This window comes from Vicugna pacos, chromosome 17 (assembly GCF_048564905.1).
Source record: "Vicugna pacos chromosome 17, VicPac4, whole genome shotgun sequence".
Taxonomy (NCBI): domain Eukaryota; kingdom Metazoa; phylum Chordata; class Mammalia; order Artiodactyla; family Camelidae; genus Vicugna; species Vicugna pacos.
Genome location: NC_133003.1, coordinates 29,475,377 through 29,497,394, shown reverse-complemented (window position 1 = coordinate 29,497,394; position 22,018 = coordinate 29,475,377). Strand labels below are relative to the sequence as shown.

Sequence of the window (22,018 nt, the reverse complement as noted above, 5' to 3'; positions counted from 1 at the left end):
CACTATTTTAGCAACTGAGTGGCGGAGGCCACCGCAGAGGACGCTTTATTATTAATGACTCTTAATGACACCACGCATGGCGATCTCATTATGGGCAAGTTACACCAAGCACTTAACAGGCTTTACTTCAGTTAAACCCCACAACCACCCTCTAGAATTGTCCCAATTTTCAGATGTGGAAACAGGCTTAAGGTCACTATGGGCTTTCCCAAGGACTCTCAGGTTTTACGTGGGGAGTCAGGGCAACCCAGGCAGCCTAACTCTGGAGCCCACACTTACATTTACATGAAAATCAGTGGATCTCTGTATAGAAACGTCCTCCCTTGCTTAAACTCCAGCTAACTGAAGACAAGTTGTACAATGGAAACTGGGGTACAAGTTAGAGATGACTCTTGCTTTCTCAGTAACTTCAGGAAAAGCACCAGCATTCGGTGATTCTGTGCCAGGGGATTTGCAACAGGTCACTTTACCCACTCATCACAACCACCCTGCCAAAGAGACAGGGATGGTCCTCCGTCCCGGTGCAACATGTTATGGACTGAACATTTGCCTGAAAGCTCAAACTGTGTTTGGTGAACAGGAGCGAATCACAGCTCATCACCCTTGGACCATAATGCATAAGATGTTGCATTCCTGGGATCAGTGAGGACTCCCAGGGCCTCCAGTCAAGACCCTGCAGTTCGGGTTTCCTGTAGAGACACGGAGTTTTCACCAAGAGTCTGTACTTAGCCCTAGGGTTTCAAAACATTTGGAAATCTGTTAAGAGACTCAAATAGAACATAGGACGGGTGTAGCAGACATGGGAATTTGGAACTGCCAGTCTCATCCAAAGACCACAGTGGTAGGCACGTGACTCCAGCTTGGCCAGTTGGAGTGCTTCTCTTGCATGTGGTGTGTGGACGTAGAGAGCAAAGCCTTGGAAGGGATGACAGAGACTTGAGGCTGCCGGCAGTCATCCTGCTCGTCATTTGGAAAAGTCTGATGCAGGAGAAGCCCCCAGAGTAAACGGAGACAAAAGGTAAAGACAGGCGATGAATTCGTACTTCCACCCCTTCCTTCACAGGGACAAGGTAAGTAAGTCCCTTTTCTCCAGAGGCCCATTTGAACTGGGGTTTCCTAACCTGCCGCCAGGAGTCCTGGCAACCTGGGCACAGATTGCTCGCCTACCACAGGACCTCTGTAACCTTCAGGTTCTAAAATCAGTCACCAGCTATTTGTTGAGATCCCACTTTGAACCCAATGCTGCCTGAGACACAGTGGGTGAAGCACCTCCCTGCCCCAGAGATGCCGACGGTGCACCTGAAGCCAGACGGTGGATTCAAGAATGAGCAAGCGTGTAACTGTGTTCTGTGCGAGGCGGCAGCAGGGTGTCAACCATCCCTCTGACCAGCTTGATTTCTCTACCTTATCCCACCATGAAGGAGTTGATGCTGTGTCAGCTGTGTCTAACCCCTCCATGCCCACACACAGTTACATGCCCTCCAAGAGCCACCCCCCACGGTCTTGGATTAGCCAATCCATTTTAATGAGTATTTAAGAGATTTTTCAAAGTGTGCAAGTCAGTGCGTAAGATGATAGATCACGTAATATTTAAAGCATTAAAACAGCCCAACTGAGGATTCTCTTTCCGCCAGCAGATATCTTTAGGTCAAGAAGAGCTATAAAAACCAGCAGATCATTTCCATTCCTTTAAGACAGGCAAAAAAAAAATGGCTTTGAATGTAATTAGATGGTCTTAGCCCTTTTCCTCTGTTAAAGCGCCATATCTTGTTCCAAAGAGGCTCCAGAAAAGTTTAGAACTGTGGGCACTCCGAGCTGCACACTGATGGCGGGTATTGTTTTGAAGAAGTGAGGGCCCCAGATATGCATGAATCATTTTTTAATTAGAAATGATAAGCCAGAGTCATACACAGCAACCGGAAAGGGAGGCTTTCGAACAGGCGGAAGGCCAGCCTCGGCCCCGCCGAGCTCCACGCTGCTCTTAGAACTCTGCCCCTTCTCTGATCCCATCTGTCTGGCGTCTCCTGCAGGTCCTGGAGGTATCTATTTGGAACCAGGAGTCTCCGCAACGCAGTAAATCAGCATTTATCTGTGATACCCCTATTGAGGGTTTGCTTTATTACTTTCCTTTCAAGGCTCTGTTACCTACCGGGGCAGTTTTTTTCTTTTAAATTGGAAGACCTTGCTTGTGGATACTTTTACTTTGTTTAGTCCTTCAAAAGAATGAGGCTCAGTGGAAACGAAAAAGTTTTTAAGACAATTGTTTCCAGTAGAACCTAAGAACTCTCAGCTTTCGGGATACCGCAGTTAGAGATACAGCTTCTTGGTACAGAATATCTCATGCCAGCTGTTGACTGTGACTCTTAAAATACGCATCAGTACCCTCAAACTCACCCAAGGTCATACACAAGAATGAACACGTGAGAACAGGAGATAATAAGATCATGATCCTTTGAAATGGGAAGTGAGACAGCTTCCCGGGCCGTCCCCCCGGGCCCGATCACACAGGGCCTTGCAGGCCACGGCGGAGGACGGAGGATGAAATCCGGCCTCCTCTCCCCTGATGCTCCCCGACACTCACTCGTCCAGCTTTCCAGATTTTCTGCTGTTATTAGATTGTATCCAATAAGCTCCCACCCTGGGGCCCTGGCACTTTTTGTGCCCGCCTCTGCCTGGAATTCTCTCCTTTCCTCGCTCCATTCAGTATTTGACTCAAGCATCACCGGCTCAGAAAGGCCTTCCCCACGTCCCAGGCTAAAGCAAAGCTCAATTTCCTCCTGCCCCTTAAACTTGCCTTTTTGTCTTCATTATCCTCACCATCATCTGTCATATTATAGACTCATTTGTTTGTCTGTACCTTCCACTAACAAGTTAAGTGTCTGAGTGTCTTCATCTCTGGCACTTAGAACAGTTCCTGGCATCACATGGGTGCTCAAAAATGCCAAGCGCATGACTGGGTGACAATAATAGACATTTCTTTAGAGTCCAGACCTCCCTCTGGGCCACGTGCTTTACTTGTATCATCTTTAGCCTTCGTAACAACTCTGCGAGGGGGATACCAGGATGTTCCTGCTTTGTACATGGTGGAACTGAGGCACACAGGCAAAGTTCTTGATAAGGTTACACAGCAAAACAAGTCACTGGCCTCACTTGGACCCAGAGCCATGCTCTTAAATACTAAGTTAACTCTTTAGAGACTCCCAGAGCGCCCCGCCCCAGACCAGCTTCCCCCTGCTCTCCCCCGAGCCCGGGCCCCACGGTGTGCTGGTTCAGAGCAGCGCTGTCCAATAGGAGCAGAGTGTCAGCTGCACATGTCCTTTTACATTTTCCCAGAAGCCACACTGAGAACAGGTTACATTAATGTTAATCATATCTTACATTTACCCCGTATATCCAAATACTATTTCCGTATCTGTTTAATATAAAAATGTATAATATAAAAATGCTACATAAATATAAAAAATAATGTGATATTATATATTCTTTGTTTAGAGTAAGTCTTTGAAACCAGGAGATGTTTTACAGTTTCAGCACATCTCCATTTAGACTAGTCCCCTTTTTTAGGGCTCGTCAGTGACATGTAGCTGGTGGCTACCATGTTGGACACTGCAGCTGTAAAAAAAAACAAAACCCTGATCTCTAGAGTTAAGTGGATCTGATCCTGCACTTACTGTGTGACCTTTTCCCAGCCGTAAACTGAGGTTATGATATCTACCCCATAGGGCTGAAGTGAAAACTAAATGAGTTCTCCATACATAAGACTACACACCCCTTAGCACGGGAGCTGGCCAATAGATGCTCTGGACAGATGGCTCTCCGTTCCAACCTAGAAAAGAGAAACTGCTGAGCCTTCCAGGCCTCTCTCCTCACTCCAGTTGAGCCTTTCGAGCCAGAGCCTGTGTTCCCACTGTCTGCCGTGAGTGGGGAGGTCTCCAGTGGAAGACCTTGACCCTCGGACCATCAGTCTGAGCTTTGGCGGCTCCGTGAGCCTTCTGGCCCACCTGCAGGGCATGTTTATATGGCTCTGCAGGTGCTCAGGGGTCCCTTCCGGACAAAATACCGATCGGTCCCCACAGTGGGCTATCAGCGCTCTCTCCTATTGGCGGCACAGTCAGCTTCCATCTCCCTCCTGGGCACCTTTGGGCTGGAAGGGAGTTTAAAGAGTATATAATTCAACCTTTTGCTCTACAAAAGAGGAAACTGTGGGCTAGAGAGTGGACAGAACTTGTCCTGGCACACACGGTGACCGGAGAGGCTGAAAACCGGACCTTCCATATTTACAGTCTGTATCCGAACACACGGAGAGATGGAGCCGTGGAGATCCCGCTGTGCGGACAGCTGATGCCTCTGTGCGGCTGGTCTTTTCACAGCCGGCACTTCTCAGCACTGGAAACTCCGGAAAAGCAGGGTGCTGTGAGACAGCCTCTATTCCCCACAGCCTTCAGCTGTGTTTTCTTGCCAGTTTTCAACCTTTGATCTTTTGGTGCCGCATAAAACTTGACCATAATTCAGGTTCCCCTATATGTGAGTAACTGAAGTAAACTCCAACGTATTTGACCACCGATTTCACAGCATTAAAATATAGCACTAAAAGTGTAATCTCTTTGTTTTGGATGAGAGGCTCCGCTTCAAGTAATAGACTTTACCCATTAGCCTGAGGACATTTGATATCATAATCTCAGCTCAGGCACAAGGCAAAAGAAACAGCCTTCTGTCAACCTCAGTACCTTTTAAATGGCAGGAAGGGGAAAAAAATATAATTACCATTGAGTTTTTCCATCTGCTGAAGCCCGACAAACTCTCAACATGACGATGCTTGAGTATCTGTCTGTAATCCCTCAGCAAATACACCTTTTATTCAACCACAGGGTTGCACACACTCCAGACACAAGTGCCCTTAATTAAATAACACACTCAGCAAACTCTCAGAGCCATTAATTATCAAAGGGAGCCTGCTCCATGCCTGGCTCTAAAATTCTCTCATAACAGGCGCACACAACTAGAGGGAAGGAGTATGCTGGAGGAAGGTCACCTCAAAAGCACGCTAAGTGGCAGCTGTCAGACTAAGTAAATGACAAAGCACGCAGGCCTCTTAGCCCTTCCTTTGCCCCTCGGAGGGCCCGAAGGCAGGGAAAGTGTTGCACACTGGCGGGGCTTGCTTTTCTCAAAATCAGTTTCTCTCATGAAAGACACAAATAAATATAAAGTAATCCTTTTTCATTTCGACTGAGTCTCGGGGAAAAGTAATATCAGCTGAAGATTTAGAGACAAATAAAGCCCGTTCTTCATACACTCTATCAGAAAGAGAAAACATTGTAGGGAGAGTCTTGCAAGGCACGGATGCAGGGAAGTGGAGGTCCACGGGACAGACAGGGAGGATGGAAGCCTTACTGACTTCACGTGGGACACAGGAACCTGCCCAAGGTGCAGCCTGAGGTCCCAGGGGTGGGTAGGCTCTGTTCTGACTCCTCACTCCCACCACCAAGCCTCAAAGCCCCTGCAGTTTCCTTTGCCCGGACAGGATGGGATCAAAGAGGCGATAAGCCCTGCGGGGCCGCGGTACATCACTCACGGCTACAAGCGCTGGCATCATCTGTCTTGTGCGTTCGCTGCTCTTCGCCTTTGATTTATCCCTTCAAAGACGAACCTGACAGTGCTGGGTCTGTGGCCAGTCCACAAAGGACAGTCACGTGGTGAGCCCCAACCTCGCTGCAGGGCAGAGGTCTGCGTCTCCCCTCCTGAGCGGGCTGGCCATGCGGTGCCCAGAGCTGCTTTCTGTGCCCCTCTCAAGGTGGCAAATGCGGACGACTGGGAAACGGACCCGATTTAACCGGAAGTTAATTAACACTCCCTCCTCAGAGGAGGTTGTGTTATTAATCAGCACGCATGACAAGTGATCAGAGAATAGTTTTGACTGAGAAAACTGTGCTGTGAAGTTGCCCGGCTCTCCCGAGTCCATCTTCACATCACTGGTTTCTGACCACTGCTCTCGGGGTAACCCCTTCCTGCCTCTAAATGAAAGGCTAATTGCATCGCCTCCGTTACTAACCAGAGCGGCTCTCTGATTCTTGCCATTTCTCCCCCAGCTTCTTTTTTACCTACATACTGTAAGAGATTGCCACCAGTGACTTTTGTGGTCCCATTTTGGAGACCAGTTTATTAAGAAAAAGCTGAAATGTAGGGGTCAGAGGTGCCTGCCCTCAGAAAATTGCTCAACTTGTTTTTGGTGTGAGCAGAATGACTTTCCAAGGCTGTCTGCCTGGGTCTGGAGCCTGCTACAAACTAAGACTTACTTAAAAAAAAACAAAACACACACCCAACGAGAAACAGCTGTTACAGAGGAGTTTTATGTTAGTATCTCAAGACTGTTTTGTGGATGAGTGTGGTTATTTTGTTTTAAAACCATTTCTGTGTCAGCCCTGGGATGGATGCAAAACAGGTTATTTTAGTCATCCTTGTGGGCAAGAGGCACTACCTTTGATGGGCAATACTGGTCCTGTTGCGTGGCTCTGCTAAAATGGCAGAAGACAGACAGCCTTAGCAGAAGTTGGGTGTTTGCAACTGAAACCTCCTGAGACCTGTCTCCGGCATCTGGGTTGCTTTGGGGCATTTTATCGGGAGCACACTTTGGAGCAGGATCGCGAGGGGAAACAGGCTTGGTGGTCGTCACCTTCATGCTCAGTCATCCCCTGCCAGAGGCCCAGGCCACACTCCAGGCTGGCCGGATCAGAATCTCTGGGGGTAGGGTGGAGGTGTGGCGTTGTTTAGATCTCCCCAAGGGATTCCCACGGAGCAACCAAGGTGAGAAACACCACCTGAAAGAACCAGGAAGCTAAGAAAACAGACCATTCCCTCTCTCTCTAGATGAATCTGGCTGGGAGCTGACCACAGGCAGTCTAACTGGGTCGAATGTAAAAGGAACATTTGAGACCACAGAAGCGGGGGGCGGGGGTCCCGAACGTTCCTTTCTGTGGTCCCCAATGTTCCTTTTACACTCAACCCGGTTAGACTGCCTGTGGTCAGCTCCCAGCCAGGTTCACCTACAGAGACAGACGATCATCTGTTTTCTTAGCTTCCAAACAGAAGAGGCTGTCCTCTGCTGGGCCTCTAGGACTGCAGGAGGAATGGCGTTAAGACAGAGGAGCCTCCTTCACTGACACAGTCAGTAAAAAGAGGTTGCCCTGAATGCGGTGCTGAAGGCAGTTGGATCTGTTGAAAACACAGGACTCTACCCCATTTTTTCGATGGAGAAGGACTTCCTGGAGCCTGGTGATGCCTGCATGCTTAAGAAGTCAGCGTGGTTCAGTTCATACCCTCAGGGGGATGCCTGCGTCCCTGTGTTTCCATCCAGTACTTGCTAAATCATGGCAACAAATTGCTCATCGACTTCACAGCCTTTCCTGAGCATTTCAGGGAGATGGAGGGAGGATTACAGCCCACGCAGCAAATCTTACTCAAATGTATTTAAATTTTTTTCCCATCAGACTCTTCTATTTTCCTTCCAAATTCAAAGCTCCCAAAGCTCCCCTCCCAAAGGACTCTTCTACTGTCTAGAGCCGTGGGGCCTCCCTTCTGCCTTCATTCCCTACTCTGCAAAACAAGCCCCTGCCCCGAGCTTCAGGACACTCTCTGTCCCTCCTCCAGCACGGCCTCGGGGGGAGGGGGCAGTCTCAGTTCATCTGCACTCTGTCTATTAGGAAACAGAAATACTTGAAAAGCACAAGTTCAGAGGGATCGGTCAAACTTCAGACATTCCAGGCCCCTGTTCCCGGAACTCCTGAAGCCTCCCCTGGCACCCGATTACCTACTGCCTTGCCTCCCCCTGTACGAAGTGTTTCCCCAAGGGGGCTGGATGCGCCTCGAGGATGTCATCCTTTACCTCTTGGCACCCTCCTTAGAGCCGTCATCACACTTCCAAACACACATTTATCAAAAGCCCCCCACAGCATTAAGAACACTCTGCCTACAGGTGACATCACAGGGACCTGGAGACATGAGGGCACACAGTGTATGAGGTCTAGCCAGACGACGGGAGGATGAGGACGTTGCCCAGACGCGCCCTGCGTGATAGTGAGGCAGATGCAGTCCCTGTGTAGCTAAGCACCGACTCACTGGCTGTGCCACGGGTGGGCCTCTGTCGTCTGCCAGCCCCTGACGGACAGTGCAATGCAGAGAGAAAGGACTGGTTGTGACGGTCGCAGAGGGTCACACAAGTGAGTTCCAGCCGCTGCCCTAAGCCCCTCCCGTGCATTAACCTGCTCAGTTCTCCCCACGCCCCAGCCGGGCAGGCCCCATCGCCGGGAGACGCACAGCCCGTGAGTGATGAGGCTGGACTTCAGACCCAGTCTCCTCGAAGCCCAACATGCCCCCTCACTGAGCCCCGTGCTTCCCACAAGCCTCCCGGCTGGCGGGGGAGGAGGAGCTGCTGCAGACGGAGCCTGAAGCGGCCAGGCAGCCCGCCTGCACGCCACGGCTGGTGCGGGTGCACCGCAGGAGCGTCGGAAGCAGACTGACAGAAAGCCTGCTCGGGGTGGACGGAGGCACCAGGGAGATTCAGAAATGACGAGGCTGGTGTCAGGAAGGGCGGGTGGAGGAAATAACCCGGGGCCGTGATGTGCAAAAGACCAAAAATAAAACCGAGGGAAACTTCTCCTAGGACATAAATCTGCCCCAGACAGCTGAGGCGGAGAAGAGGAAGGGCACATCCATTCTCAGCCTGCACAGGTGCCTCCGACTCAGAGTCAGTAACTGTTCAAGGACAAGGGCGATGATGGATGAGCGGGAGACGGCGCGCGTGTCCACACAAGATGGGTGGTGTCCGGAACAACAGGGGCCGACCCCAGTGTCACACAGGGAATGAGACAGACCCCCTTCTCCGTGCTGTACATGCCCCTGACTTTACACCCCTCGCTTCCAGACACCCAGGGACCTGGGCGGGAGTGGATCCCAAACTATAATGTGAAGGCAGAAGCAGAAGTGATTAAGGCTTCTGTGATCTGGATTCCAGCAGGGAGATTTAATTCCAAAGGGATGCCCTGGCTGCCCTTTGCTCTCTGACCTTGTTATGAACTTAAGAAAAAGTGGAGTACTAGGTTCACTAAAAACTCACCCCAGGTACCAGAGGCTGAAGTGTGTGCCAGTGGGTCCTCAGCCGGTGGGGCTGAATGGGCTGGCGCTGGGGACATCCTTGAGCAGCTCACTGGAACTCGCAGGAAGCTGGGTCTTTGCACCTCAGCCCCCGCGGCACCCGCCCCTCATGCCTCCTCAGAGACCTGTCAGTCTTCCCCAAATTGTATGAAATCTAGCCCGTAAAATTCTCTTTTGTCCGCTCCTGTTTAATGTTCTCTTTCCTGCAATGGTCTGTCCTTCCCAGTGTCCTCAGAGCAGGTCGCCTGGCCAGCCCAGCTCCTGATCGCACTGGTACTGGTCCCAGTAACTAAGGCCCAGAAGCCCAGGCTCCGACAGGGTCTCCCTTGGGGTAAAGAGATGGTTTCAGGGCTATGAAACTGCATTTCTACAACCTATGAATTATCTTTTTTTTTTTTTTCAAATAAGATAAAAGGGCTTCCCTGCACTTTCCTATTTTGTGAGTCAAAATTACTTGTTGTAAGTCTGGCTGAAATCCTTCAGGTAACTTGGCCTTGAAGCAAAGCTGATTCTGCCTGCTACACACTAGCTCAGTCATCCCCGCAGTCCAGGGCTGGGGCGCCTCCGACTCACGGGGTGGGCTTGTCAACAAGCACAGATTCCCGGCTTTCTCTCCAGGCCTGCCCATTCAGAATGTGGGGGGCAGACTGCAGAAATCTGTGTTTTTAACAAGCTCACCAGGTACTTCTGCTAATGGCTGTGTTTGAGAACTTGTTCTTACGTAACTAAAGGTCTGACTTGGCTTCAGTGTGTAATGTAAGACATGTGTCCACAAAACGGATTCTTAAGAGACCACGCAGCTGACCTCGGGGGCCGGGGCTGAGGCCAGAAGCCATGGGCCATGCAGGGATCCGGGGAGCACGGGCATCAGCAGGGCTGGCACCCACCTGCTTCACATCATCTGCCCAGGACAGGAGTCTCCGTGGCTCCTTGTAAAATGCTAATGGCGATCTAACGGATTAGCAGTAAGCAAACTGACATTTTGTTTACTGCCATGATTCAAAAAAGCTATTGGTTCTAACTAAATGTCTGGTTTTATGTTGTCATTTCCAGGCACGAAAGAACTGGAACAAATGCTAGAGCGTAAGGAAATGGGCCTCGTGCTCTCGGACCCTGCGGCACTGGAGATGAAGCTGAGCAGCCTTTATTAGCTCCTACAGTTCCACAACCTTCCGCAAAGCATTTTATTACACTTGTGGAAGCCACTGGGGTTATGTTTCAATCACAGTGACTGACAGGCCACCTTCAAAACAACGGCGCCGACAGCCCGTCCACACTTCCTTGGCTGTGTACTTAGAATAGAACCTTTTCTAAATTGTCCCTTGGCCTGGAAAGGAATAAAATGATAGTTAAAATATTTATCTTGCATGTCAGCTAACTTAAAAATTGATATTTGGGGACCTCTGAAAGGCACAACTGAGGAAGTTGATCTCTCAGATCTACCTGCGCTTCTTGTAAACCAAAGGTTGGTTAAGGCTGAGCTAAGATTTGGAGAGTTTCCATCGTGGTGGGGGAGGTAACAGGACGAGACATGGACAGTCTTCCCTGGGTTGTGTTCTCCTCCTGCCTTGGGTGCAGAGAGGCAGAGCCAGAAGAGCTTACGTCGGCAAAATTAGCTTCGGGAAACTAATAAGCACGCAAGGCAGAGACTGGACAGCTCGTACCGGGCTGTTGCAGGGGTAGGAACGTAAGGAAAAGAATGGAAAAGCTCTCGGCACTGGTCTAGGAAGCAGGCGCCTTGCCCGTAACAGTGCATTTCTTTAAGAAAGGATGACAGAAGTGGGCTCTTCCTTTCCTCTGGGAGATTAATCAAACGGGGGATTAGGGTTTATAGAGAAAAGCACCAATGGCACTGCTACACAGAACCAAAAGCAGGATTTTTCTTTTTCACAAAAAGCCTCCTGGAGAATCTCTTTGGGCTTACGGGCAACTTCCTGACCCCAGCACCATCACCGACATGTGGTGTGCAGTTCCCTGTGACTGCTACACCAAGTCCCCACAAACGCGGTGCCTTACAGCCACAGAGGTATGTGCTCCCACAGTGCCGGGGGCCAGACGTCCAAACTGCGGCCCAGCCGCGCTCCTGGCCGAGGCTCGCGGGGGACCTCTCCCAGCTGCTGGTGGCTGCTGGCACTCCTGCAGCTCCTTGGCCTCATCCTGCGCTCTGCCTCTCTCTTCACACCCGTCCTCTTCTCTCTGTGTGTCTCTCCTCGCTGCCTCTCTAAGAAGGACACTTGCTATTGGATTTAGGGACCACGCAGATAATCCAAAATGATACCCTCGAGATCTTAATATCCTTAACTTCATTACACCCACAAAGCCGCTTTTTCAAAGTAACATTTACAGGACCCAGGGATTTGACATGGACGTGTATCTTTTGAGGGGGGCACCACTGAGCCCACTACTTACGGCATTTGGCCTTTGACCGTTTCTGATACAACATAAGCCAAGAGACTGAGTATGACTGAACTGCATCTTGTTTCCAGTCTTCTTCTATGTCTGCCAAAGCCTGGTTTATTGCCAGTTGTTAGCAATGCCTTCTTGAGACTGGGAAGCCTCTGGTTCCCAAGCCTAGTCTGGGATGCTTCTTTCTTGGCTGAAGGGGAAAGCACCACAGCCTGAAAAGGATGCGTTCAGAAGGTAAAATGCCAGGAAGGAAAAATGGCAACTGCCGATCCGTTCCCCCGGCTCAAGGGGGGCCGATTTGTGGTCCAAAGAAGAGCTCTAAAGATACCAACTTCTCTTACTCCCAGCACGTCAAACATTGATTCCATCTCGGTTTCAACAGCAAATGTCACCAGAAGCCCTGCCCCTGCCTTTAGGGCTAATTCCACATTTTACTCGCTGGCTTTAAAGAAGGGAATGAGCGCTGAGTCCCCGAGGAGCCAGCTGAGTCAGAGGACAGGCCTACCTGCAGTTCTGTTTTCCATTCTGCAGTTCACACCCACAGGAGCCTCATTTGCGCCTGCCCTCCCACGGACTCCCTCACCTCCGTGTCTTCCTGTCACTCCGCCACGGCTTGGAGGCTGTGGGGGCAGAAGGGCAGCCCCAGGAGCCCAGGCTTGGCTGGAAGCGTGGTAACCCAGCAGGGACTGTTTATCGTGCCTTTGAAGAGATGTTGCAAAGCCGAGAACTAACAAAGCCACGGGTCCAAATAAAGTGCAAATGCTACTATTACTCCATTTGCTAAAGTGGGTCTGGTCTGCATGGAAATGATACAAAAAGCAATGGAAAACAGTGCTTAGGTCAGAACAGCATCCCAGGCAGAAGCCGCCTTTTTCCTCTAATTTCTTCTTGGGCACAAATACCACTAGGGTGTTGCTGTGTTGCTCAAGAGCTGGAGGGCTGCTAGTTTTATGCTAAACAGTGGACGACTGTACATGATGGGGGGGCAGGGGGGCACTTCCAGCCCTGAGCTTGTCACACAGAACAGCTCAGCAGCTACCCTGAGCGTTGACAGCATTCCCCAGGAAGGGGTCTGCTGATGATCTTTGAGGACTCACTTTTCAGACTCTGTTGTTCCACTGGCAATCAAAACCCAAACAGTGGAAGCGAATGATACTCTGTCTTTGGCAAGGAGCTTGAAAGGACCTTTCCCCATGGTTGTCTTCACCACACTGACCCCAAATTACACCCCATCAGTTCTTTCAGATGGTGAGAAAGAGCTGTGTATTTCCTGGAACAAAAACCTTTCCCATCGAATTCTTCTCTGTGTCCAAGCTTGAAACTAAGCTCTAGGCGAGGGCCTCCTTTCCCTGACGGTCTGTGTCTGTTGATACCTGCCCAACTTATTGGTGAAAGAAGGAAACTAACTTTTGGCGTATATTTATTGTAGATACATTTGCAAATGTTACTTAATGCACACAAGATCCCTATACAATACAGATGCAAATTTAGGCTCCGAAAGGCAACTTGCTCACAAGGTCACAAAGTTGTTAGTAAGGGGATTGGGGATCAAATCAGGTCCGATTCCCAAAAACTATACTCTTTGGAGAAGAATTACTAACCAAGGACTTTCAGCAAATATGATAAACACCATTTTCAGTTTCTCTCCTGAGCTGTCCGTTGAGTTGACCAGTTGGTCCGTTGCAGTGATGTTCACAGGGAGAGAGGGAGGCACAGGTAAGGAAAGGCAGGGAACCCCCACACCTTCTCAAGAGGAGAGCATCCCCTTAATCACATAAATGAAGGCAACTAACGGCATTTCTGCAACTTAATAACATACAGGAAAGGTGTTGCCAAAAATGCTTATTATGTCTGGGAGGCAAATGTGTTAACCAAAAGGTTAATGATTACCTGGTCTAGAGATAAAAGAAGGTAAAACAATTAACCTGTAATCACTCAGTTAGAGGGACTGAAAATACATCAGTCCCACTGGAACAGCCACCACCACCAACCCTCAAGCATGGCCACACACTTGCTGTTCATTTCAGTTCTCGAGTCACTGTGATCACCTACTGTGCATTAGACTTGGAGGCTATGGACTCAGCACCAAAAGTGCCGTGGCCCCCGAGGATAGCTGGAAAGTGGAGTGCCTGTGGGTTGCAGGAGGCAAGGCAATGGGAGGAGCAGGGCTAGATTCTCAGTAAGAACATACGCCCAGTTCTTGGCACCCGGAGGATTTTTTTCTGAATCCATTTTTCTTTCTCCTCCTCCTCATGACAGATACCACTTACAGTACATCTGTGTACCAAGAATCACGCAGACATTTTCAAAGAATTATTTCATATAAGCCTCACAAAAATTAAACAATCTTCATTCTTTCCTCCCTCCCTTCCCTTTTCTTTTATTTAACACTTACTCAACACCTATCGTGTGCCCAGTATTGTCTGTACAGGAGCCAGTGCTTCGATGCTGAGCAAAAAGGTCTGGAAGTAACTATTACCCTCCTTCTGCAGAGGAGGAGCCTGGAGTTTAGAGAGTCTGACTTGCTTAAGGTCCCACACTGGTAAGAACGCGAATCCACGTACTGAAGCCTGGGGCTGTGCCTTCAAGCCAAGCTCTTTCTCAGGGGGCAGGAGGAGAGCGCACAAGAGATGCCCTATAGCTAGCTGTGGCTTTTCCCTGCGGACCAGGACCAGTCAACACCCCTGCTTTCTCCAGATCAAAAGTAGCTGGGGAAACTCAGTCTACACTACTAAGGTTCAAACTTCATCAAGTCAAAGAGCATTTACTAAGTATGCTCTGTGTGTCCATCCTGGGCGAGCCCTTTGTCCTGGACCCTCCATTCGCCCTGGAAATGCCCCACCGTCCTCCCACGTGTCTGACGGTATGGCAGCATTCTGGTCACTCTGAGCAGTCTGTCCAGCCTCCCTGGCCTGGGGTGAACATCTCCCTGTCCCACACTGTTTCTAAGGAAGGCTCTGGAATATTACTCCCAGACCCTGGACGAGCCACATGCTGCTGGGCCAAGATCACACGCTCTAGTAAGCAGACATCCCACCAGATGGCTGAGGGCTTCTTTGCCCACCTTTCTGATTTTCTCTCCTGTCCTTCCCTTTTTTTTCCTCTTTTTCCCCCTTTCCTCTTTTTTCTTCTCTCTACCAGAAGGTAAGCCCACAAAAACAAGTCCATGATCTGAAGAGACAGTCTGCAAGCTTTAACCTCCGTCAGTGTCACCAGGAAGGCATGCAGAACTGACTGCAAGGCCCTACCTGCAGAGTTTCGGATTCTGGAGGTCTGGAGTAGGGCCCGACATCGTCCCAGGTGAGGCTGGCACTGGTGGGTCAGGGCCCACACTTTAAAAACCACTGGCCTAAAGGGATGATTTTTGTTTCTATAAATAAGCAGAATCCAGCTTGTCTTCTAGGCCCTGCATTTAACGGAGCTTAGTCTAGAAGTAATGAATTTCAAGTTAAATCCAATCAGGCCACTCAAGCATCTCCAGCAGGTTTTTAGAGTTATTTAACATCGCAGAAGACTTCTTGTCCCGGCTAATTACGTGATTAGTTTAGATCGATATTAGATGAACAGAGGGAAGGTGGGGCAGCTACAGCTCACCGCCAGCTTAATAAAATGGTGCTAACTTCAGTCAAGAGGAGTAACGTGGGTTTAAAGCTGGGCATAGCTGCTGAAGACATCTATGTTTCTATCTTAAGGGGAAAAGCTCCCTCCTGCTGTAGCTGGATGTGCTTACGCAAAAGGACTCTTAGGAATGCGTGATTTCCCTGGCTTGCCTGGTCAGGGAACTCCAACAGAAGGCGAGGGTGCCATTTTGAATGAGTGACATTCACATCTGCCTCCCGCAAGAGTGAATGAATATCCAATATCCCAGGGTCTGGGAAGGCAGCTGCACTCAAAAACCCCACTGTGGTCACGCTGCCGTTCAAAATTAAGGTACAACAGCCGTGTATCTCTGTAGCTTTGGAAGTTTGTACCAGCCTGTGTGTGTCTCGCATTTTCCCGGAGAAGGGACTGGCAAGGGATTAGCATTTATTGTGTATCCACCAGGGACCACTGACTTTTAGAGGCAGGTAGTACCAGCCTGACTCACAAACAGGGAGAGATGACAATGGTGATGATCAGAGCACCTACCACTAAGCACTTAACCATGAAATTATGTTCTAGGCATGTCTTCTAGGTACGCTCTATTTTTCACTCAATCCATGTCCCCAACAGCCCTATGGGTAACTTCTACTATTATCCCATTGTACAGATAAGAAAACTGCAGCACAAGGATGTGTAACTTGCCTGTGGTTACCCAATTAGTAAGTGCCAGAGCTCGGATATGAACCCAGGTGGTGTGAATCCAGAATCTATGATGACACTTTCCTGGCTGAGAAGCAAACCTGAGTTGACCAAACTCTGAAGTCCCATCTCCCCGCTGCCCTGACCTGATGCCCCAGGGAAAGAGCCTGGTGGGGCTATTTCATTCACAACCAAAGATTAATGTGAAAATATTCCCCAGCACCGTCTCTTCATCCCTCTGGAGAGCTGGGCTTTGCCTATTTGTCAAGACTCACCAATGGATGCATGGAGCCAACTGGCTTCAAGAGACAGTGGCTCCACCTTGAAAATAAAGAGGGAAGGGGCAATACTGCACCACGTGCAGTTTCCCCAAACTTCAATCCCCTGCAGCCTCCCCAGCCTTCACTATGTTTGCCTTATCTACATAATACCTAGGTTATTTACTTAACATACTTCCTTTTACTCACTTCTCATTGTTACATGTGTACAAGGAAACTTAAAATCACTGCAGCAAACGGACAACCAGTGCCCTCGCCATAAATAGAAGCTACCCAGAAGGATGAATATAAAGTTACGGAATTCCAACAACCAGCTGCCGAGAGCCCTGCCTCGGAGGCCTGGCTTCTCACTTCATCAGAAAGGGACGCTAGGACATGTTAGAGAGGTGTTAAGACACACAGGCAGCCGGAGTCCTGCCCCTTGAGGACTGAAGGACAAGTGGACAGAGAGGAACTTCTCACCTGGTGATCTGATGGGTTTGGGATGCTTTGTCCACTGGCCCCTGAGAATCCCTGCTGCCCCTGGTGCAGCATAGCCCCAGCTGGGGGGGCGCCCGGCAGAGCCCCGTCAGCCCAAATGAGGCTTCTCGGCGGCTTTCCCTGCAACAGGCGCATCTTGAAAAGCAGAAAAGTTATCTCGGGTTCAGGTGCCTCAGGGAAACAAGGCAAAATAATCAAGGCGAGGAAAATGATTACACTGTCAAAGGAGCCGACGAAACTTCCAACAGTAATAGTGATCATGGAGGAGTTTTTCCTTAGAACAGAAATGCCTTTGATAGCGCCTGCCTCCGTTCTCCTGTTATTCTGTTGCAAGAAAGAATAAGCAGGAAGAAACAAATGGGCACTTTTGTGTTTTACCAGAATCTGCTGTGGAAGAAAAGTGATGGCCCAAATCCAAAGGGGGGTAAAAATCTCTGAATTTTCATACCCATCTAAAGAAAGAGAAGGGAAGAGAGAAGGACGGGGGAACAGGGAGCCAGAGAAATAAATCCAGCAAGAAGGCTGGGTAACACGCCCCTGTAACCCCGTGGGGCCTTCCCAGGACAGACCCTGCCCCATGCCCTCTGCTGGAGCTCCTCGCTCAAGTACCCAGAGAGAAGTGTGCCATGCGTATCTCCTGAGCTTTTCAGGTGCTAAAAACCACCCTGTTATGGGAGTTAATAAATGCACTTAAACAGCTACTAAGCAGGTGAGAGGAGAGAAAGGAGTAAGTAATTACAACAGATAAAAGAATGACCAGACCAATGTGTATGACACTACTGATACATAAAGTGACTCAACCCCACTCACCCTGGGGGCCAGGGCCCCAGCCGGCATTCCCACCGCCACTACCATTCTCTGGATCTAATTCTGTGGTTTAACTGTCCAGGATTCTGCCCCCAGGGAGCCGTGAGTATCTGGTGACGACTGTGCTTCCTCTAGAATGCTCGTATCAGAAGGAAAGAAATGAAAACGGAAATGTGTCATGTCACCGTCTTGATGTTTCCAGGATCCGCAGCTGACTGACAGAAAAGTGCCCACAGAAGCCAATTCTGAAGTGTCTCAATGGTTTGAGTTTTCCTGCCAGAGGCTATGGCGACAAAAGGAAGTGAGTCAATGGAACCAGATGCCCTGTAGCTTTTTACTGCAGATGAGAGCCGGGAATCCAGCAGGGCTCTCCTTACAAGTGTAAAACAGCGAGGGGCTCCTTGCATCTCTCACCCTCTCCAAAACGCTCTCTTAAAATGCCTCACTTTCCTCCTCTGTGCTTTAATATTGGACCCTACGTTCCATGGCATCTTAGAGGCCTGAATTCCCATTGAAGGCGTCTGACTTTTGTTGCTGCATGCCACCGTGCTCTTTTGGAGACAGAACAGGATTGAAAGCTGGTCCATGGACCCAGAACCTTCCCTGCCGTGTCTGACGCTGCGTACCTGCTACAGACGGCAAGCCAGGCTCGACTCCGTCACCCGAGAGTCAGGAGCCGGGTCAGAAGAGCTGACCTAAGGGCTCCTGAGGCCACAGCCCAGCACTGTCCCCGGGCCAGGCTCTGGGTGCAATTCTTCCCATCCGTTCTCTCATCTGATCTTTACAACTACCCTCTTAGGTTTCCTTCAGCCCACTGAACAGATGAGGAGAACCTAGCTCACAGAGGTGGAGTGATTTCTCCAACATAACAGAGCGAGTAAGTGGCAGAGGCTGGGTGTGAGCCTGGCCCTAGGGGACTCCAAAGCCTGAGACTGTCATCAGAGGGCCTGGAGGAGTCAAAAGGAGTGAGCTTTTAGGGACAGGGTCAGCAAACTGCGGCTCACTGGCTGAATCTGGCTACCCACCTTTTTGTTAAAAAAAAAATTTAACACAATATGACCAGACCTGTCATTTCTATACTGGCAATGCATTCCCTCCACAATGACAGAAGTGAGCTGTGACAAAGAGCTTATGGCCCACAGAGCCAAACACAGGCACAACAGGCCCTTAAAAGAAAAGCTCTGCCAACCTGCATTTAGAACATCGACCCTGGGATTCAGTCTGGCTTAAGCATCACTTCCCCCTGGTAGCTGTGTGCGCTCCAGCTGTTCTCGTCTGAGACTTGAGGATCCCGGGAGCACTGGCCTGGGTGAGGCTTCAGTGAGGAAAGGGTGAGACACTGCATTCGAGCAGCAAGCACAGTGGTTGGTACTTAGCAGGCACCTAAGGAAACAGCCTCTTTCTTGCCCCACAAGACAGTGGGACATCCCGGTGCGGCAGGAGCATGTGCCAGGGCCGGTTAGAGGACAAAGGGGCATGACTGCAGCCCTGGTTTGGGGGCATAAAGGGTGAGGACTCACGCAAGCTATCAAACCAGCCTTTCTGGAAGGTGTGGGGCTCTGGTAGCTGCCCCATCAGAGCAACCCAATCCCTTCTTTGCCAGACCCTCCCGGGTGCCCACCCTCTGGAGCTGGGCTCTAGGAATCAAGGTCAATCTGAGTTGTTCTTTACACAGGACACTGTCCCATCCCACCCTCCACCAGCCCAACATAAAAAAATGGCTGTAAAAAAATTAAATGGCTCATCCAGGAGTCTGTTATCTCACTGATGTGTCAAGGACTCGCATGCATAACTCCTCTTGACGCCAATGAGAGCAGAGCAAATATAGATGATTTTCTTTACTGCAAAGGTTAAAAGTAAGTTTGTTTATCCTCTGTATTTGGAAGTTATCAATGATGATTAAACTGAGGGAGGAGCTGAGTGAGACATGCTGAATGAATTTTTATGCCAGCTTCCTTTTCTTCTTCTTACAACCTGAAGACTGTCTTGAAAAGAAACCACAGGGCTCCAGTTGGCTTCACTGGTGTCCACCCAGGGGCTCTTTGTGATTATGCTAACAAGTAATCACAACAATCTGATACTTACCTCTCAACACAGCCCAGGGTTTTCTCCCGCTGAAAATTACCTCCCGCTAAAGTAAACGTAGTGCAAGCACCATGCAGCATGAGAGACAGCCCAGAGTTACAAGGAAGAAACTCATTATGTGAATGTGTTCTCAACACCATCAGTTTCCCACTCTAAGGTTTTCTAGCCAGTGAGCTCAGTGATATATTGAAGGCTTAACTCAACTTCATTCATTAACTGGAGCTAAATGCTAACATGCACTGTACCAGCTTCCAGCACAAATTAGCATCCATAATAAAGCATATAATTAGCCACATACGCAAATGCTCTCCAGGATGAATAACCCACCCCCCCACCCCCAAAGCCCCGGGGCTGCTCTTTGATTTCCTTGAGATGGGTCTGTGACAGCAGCCTGGTTCCCAAAAGTCTCTCGTCCATCAGCAAAATGAGCATCTGAATTGACAAGGTTCTGGACAAATTCACCCAAAGTCAATAACGGAAGGTCAAGGAGAGTTATCTGCTTTCCTGTGGTAGGAAAGGCCCAAAGGGAGTTAAGCTCAAAGTCAGGGTAGAAGTGGAAATAAAATGCCAAGTTCTCCCAGTCACCTGCACTGGAGCCCTGGTCAGTGACCACCAAGAGCCCGTGGGAAAACCAGTACGGGCACAGACACTCCCAGAAATGTCTCGCCTCATCATGACCCCTGCATCTGGGTGGCTGGCTGCTTACAAAGGACTTGCAGACCTGCCACCTGAGCTGAAGGCAATTAACACCCAGCAGACTCAGGAAAAGCTTTCCACCGCCCCCTTAACTGCCTAAAAGAATTTAGACCAGGGGACTATACCAGGAAGAGAGCTATTACCAGAGATCACTTTTTAACCTGAGAGACTTATCTGCTGGGCAGGGCGACCTTTGTTTTCCAAACATCTCTCCTCACCTTCCTACGAATTGCCTCCCCCCTTTGAAGCCCCAGGATGGCATATGAGCCTTGTGCGTCTGGCTGCCTTTGAGTCTCATGTCTTTGTGGGGGTCATGTGCACACACGTAATTCCATTTTTTCCTCATGTTAATCTGTTTTTTATTACAGGAAGGTCTCTACCAACAAACTGTAAGAAAAGAGGGAAAATTATTTTTCCTCCCCTACAGCCCAAAGGTACGTAAGAGGCAAAGACTGAATCTGAGCCTAAAACTCCAAATATGGTTCCCTTCAGATCAAACCTTGACTGAGCACCTACTCCAAGCCATCTTCTATGCTACCATCTGGGGACCCCTCCCACCCAAATCCATCACCTCCTTTCAGCACATCTCCGGACTCAGCCTCTCCCTCCATCTTTCCAGCCGTCACTCCATTCTTGCTCCTCTACCACCACCCTAGGCCAAACCACCATCACACCTCTGGACTGATTTTGGTGACAGCCTCCCATCCCCTTCTCCCAGCTTCTAATCTCCTTCTCATTTATTCTCCACACAGGAGCCAGATTCTCACTAAAAGATGTCAGCCAGAGCCCATCACTTCCTACCTGAAACCTGATCATGGTCCCTACTGTACACAGAATAGGAGCCGAATGCTGGTCCCTGGCCCACAAGCCTCTCTCAGGTCCCACCCCACCTGTTTCTCTGACATTGCCCTCCCCATTCCTCCCCAAGCTGGCTTCTCCTTTTCACAATCCCAGATATACCAAGTTCTCTCCTGCCCCAGTGCCTTGACACCTGCAGTTTTCCTCTGCCTGGAACGTCCTCCTCCTGACTCCTGTTGTAGGTGGTTCTCCCCTCGAGGTTCAAATCCTCAGCTAAAACACCGCCTCCTCTGCCCACAGTCTGGGGGCGGGGTGTGCTCCTCCGCAGAACAGGTCGCATCAGCCTCTTGTTCATTTCATCCCTCCCTCTTGCCATGCTCAGCAAGCATCCTGTTTATTTGTTTCCTCCATCTCCCTCACTAGAAGGTGAGCTTCATGAGGACAATAGACTGACTCTTTTATCTGTGCTGCATCCACAGCACTTAGCAAAGGGAAACACAGTAAACAGTGAATAAGAATCTGCTGACTGGATCAATGACAAAGTGAAGACCTCACAATCCCGCGGCAGTGCAGCGCCCTCACTCCCCCACCGCTGCCGTCACACACAAAGCGGGACTCAGACTCTGAGCAAGTGACTCCTCCTGCAGGACAAAGCAAGTGCCTGGCGGAACTGAAAAACAAGTGTCCCCATGCCTTTTCCCCAGGACTGCACCCACACTCAGTAGGATATCCATCAAGCAGACAAGCCCCCGGGCAGTGGGAGATATCTGATCAACCATTCTTCACTTGCAAAGGAAACCTCAAGGGTCCCCAGTGCAATGGGCAGACCAAGGAAAGAGGCTGACAGAGGGAGAATGTGAAGGTATGAAAAGATGTGCTCTTTATGGTAAAGGTGGTTCTAGAATTCATTTTTGGGCTTCTCCAAAGGGCAAGCCTTGCGAATATCCAGATCTACTGAAGAGGTGTCCCCAGAGGTCCTATTCAGGGACTCTTTACTGAACCAAATACTTTCTAAGCTTGAAGGAACTTGCAGAAGAGGC

At 49.7% G+C, this 22,018-nt stretch overlaps 1 protein-coding gene and 1 long non-coding RNA gene across 9 annotated transcripts in view; one reads left to right on the top strand and one right to left on the bottom strand.

Moving 5' to 3' along the window:
* Positions 1 to 10,504, top strand: part of FHIT (fragile histidine triad diadenosine triphosphatase) — a 1,244,593-nt gene extending 1,234,089 nt beyond the window's left edge. For all 8 annotated transcript variants that reach the window (XM_072941591.1, XM_015236553.3, XM_031686352.2 and 5 more), the window contains one exon: positions 10,201 to 10,504. The gene's annotated coding sequence lies outside the window, so the exon portion shown is untranslated. The remainder of the gene's footprint in view (positions 1 to 10,200) is intronic.
* LOC116283963 (uncharacterized) overlaps positions 1 to 22,018 on the bottom strand; it is a 256,977-nt gene that overhangs the window by 25,565 nt on the left and 209,394 nt on the right. The window lies entirely within an intron of this gene.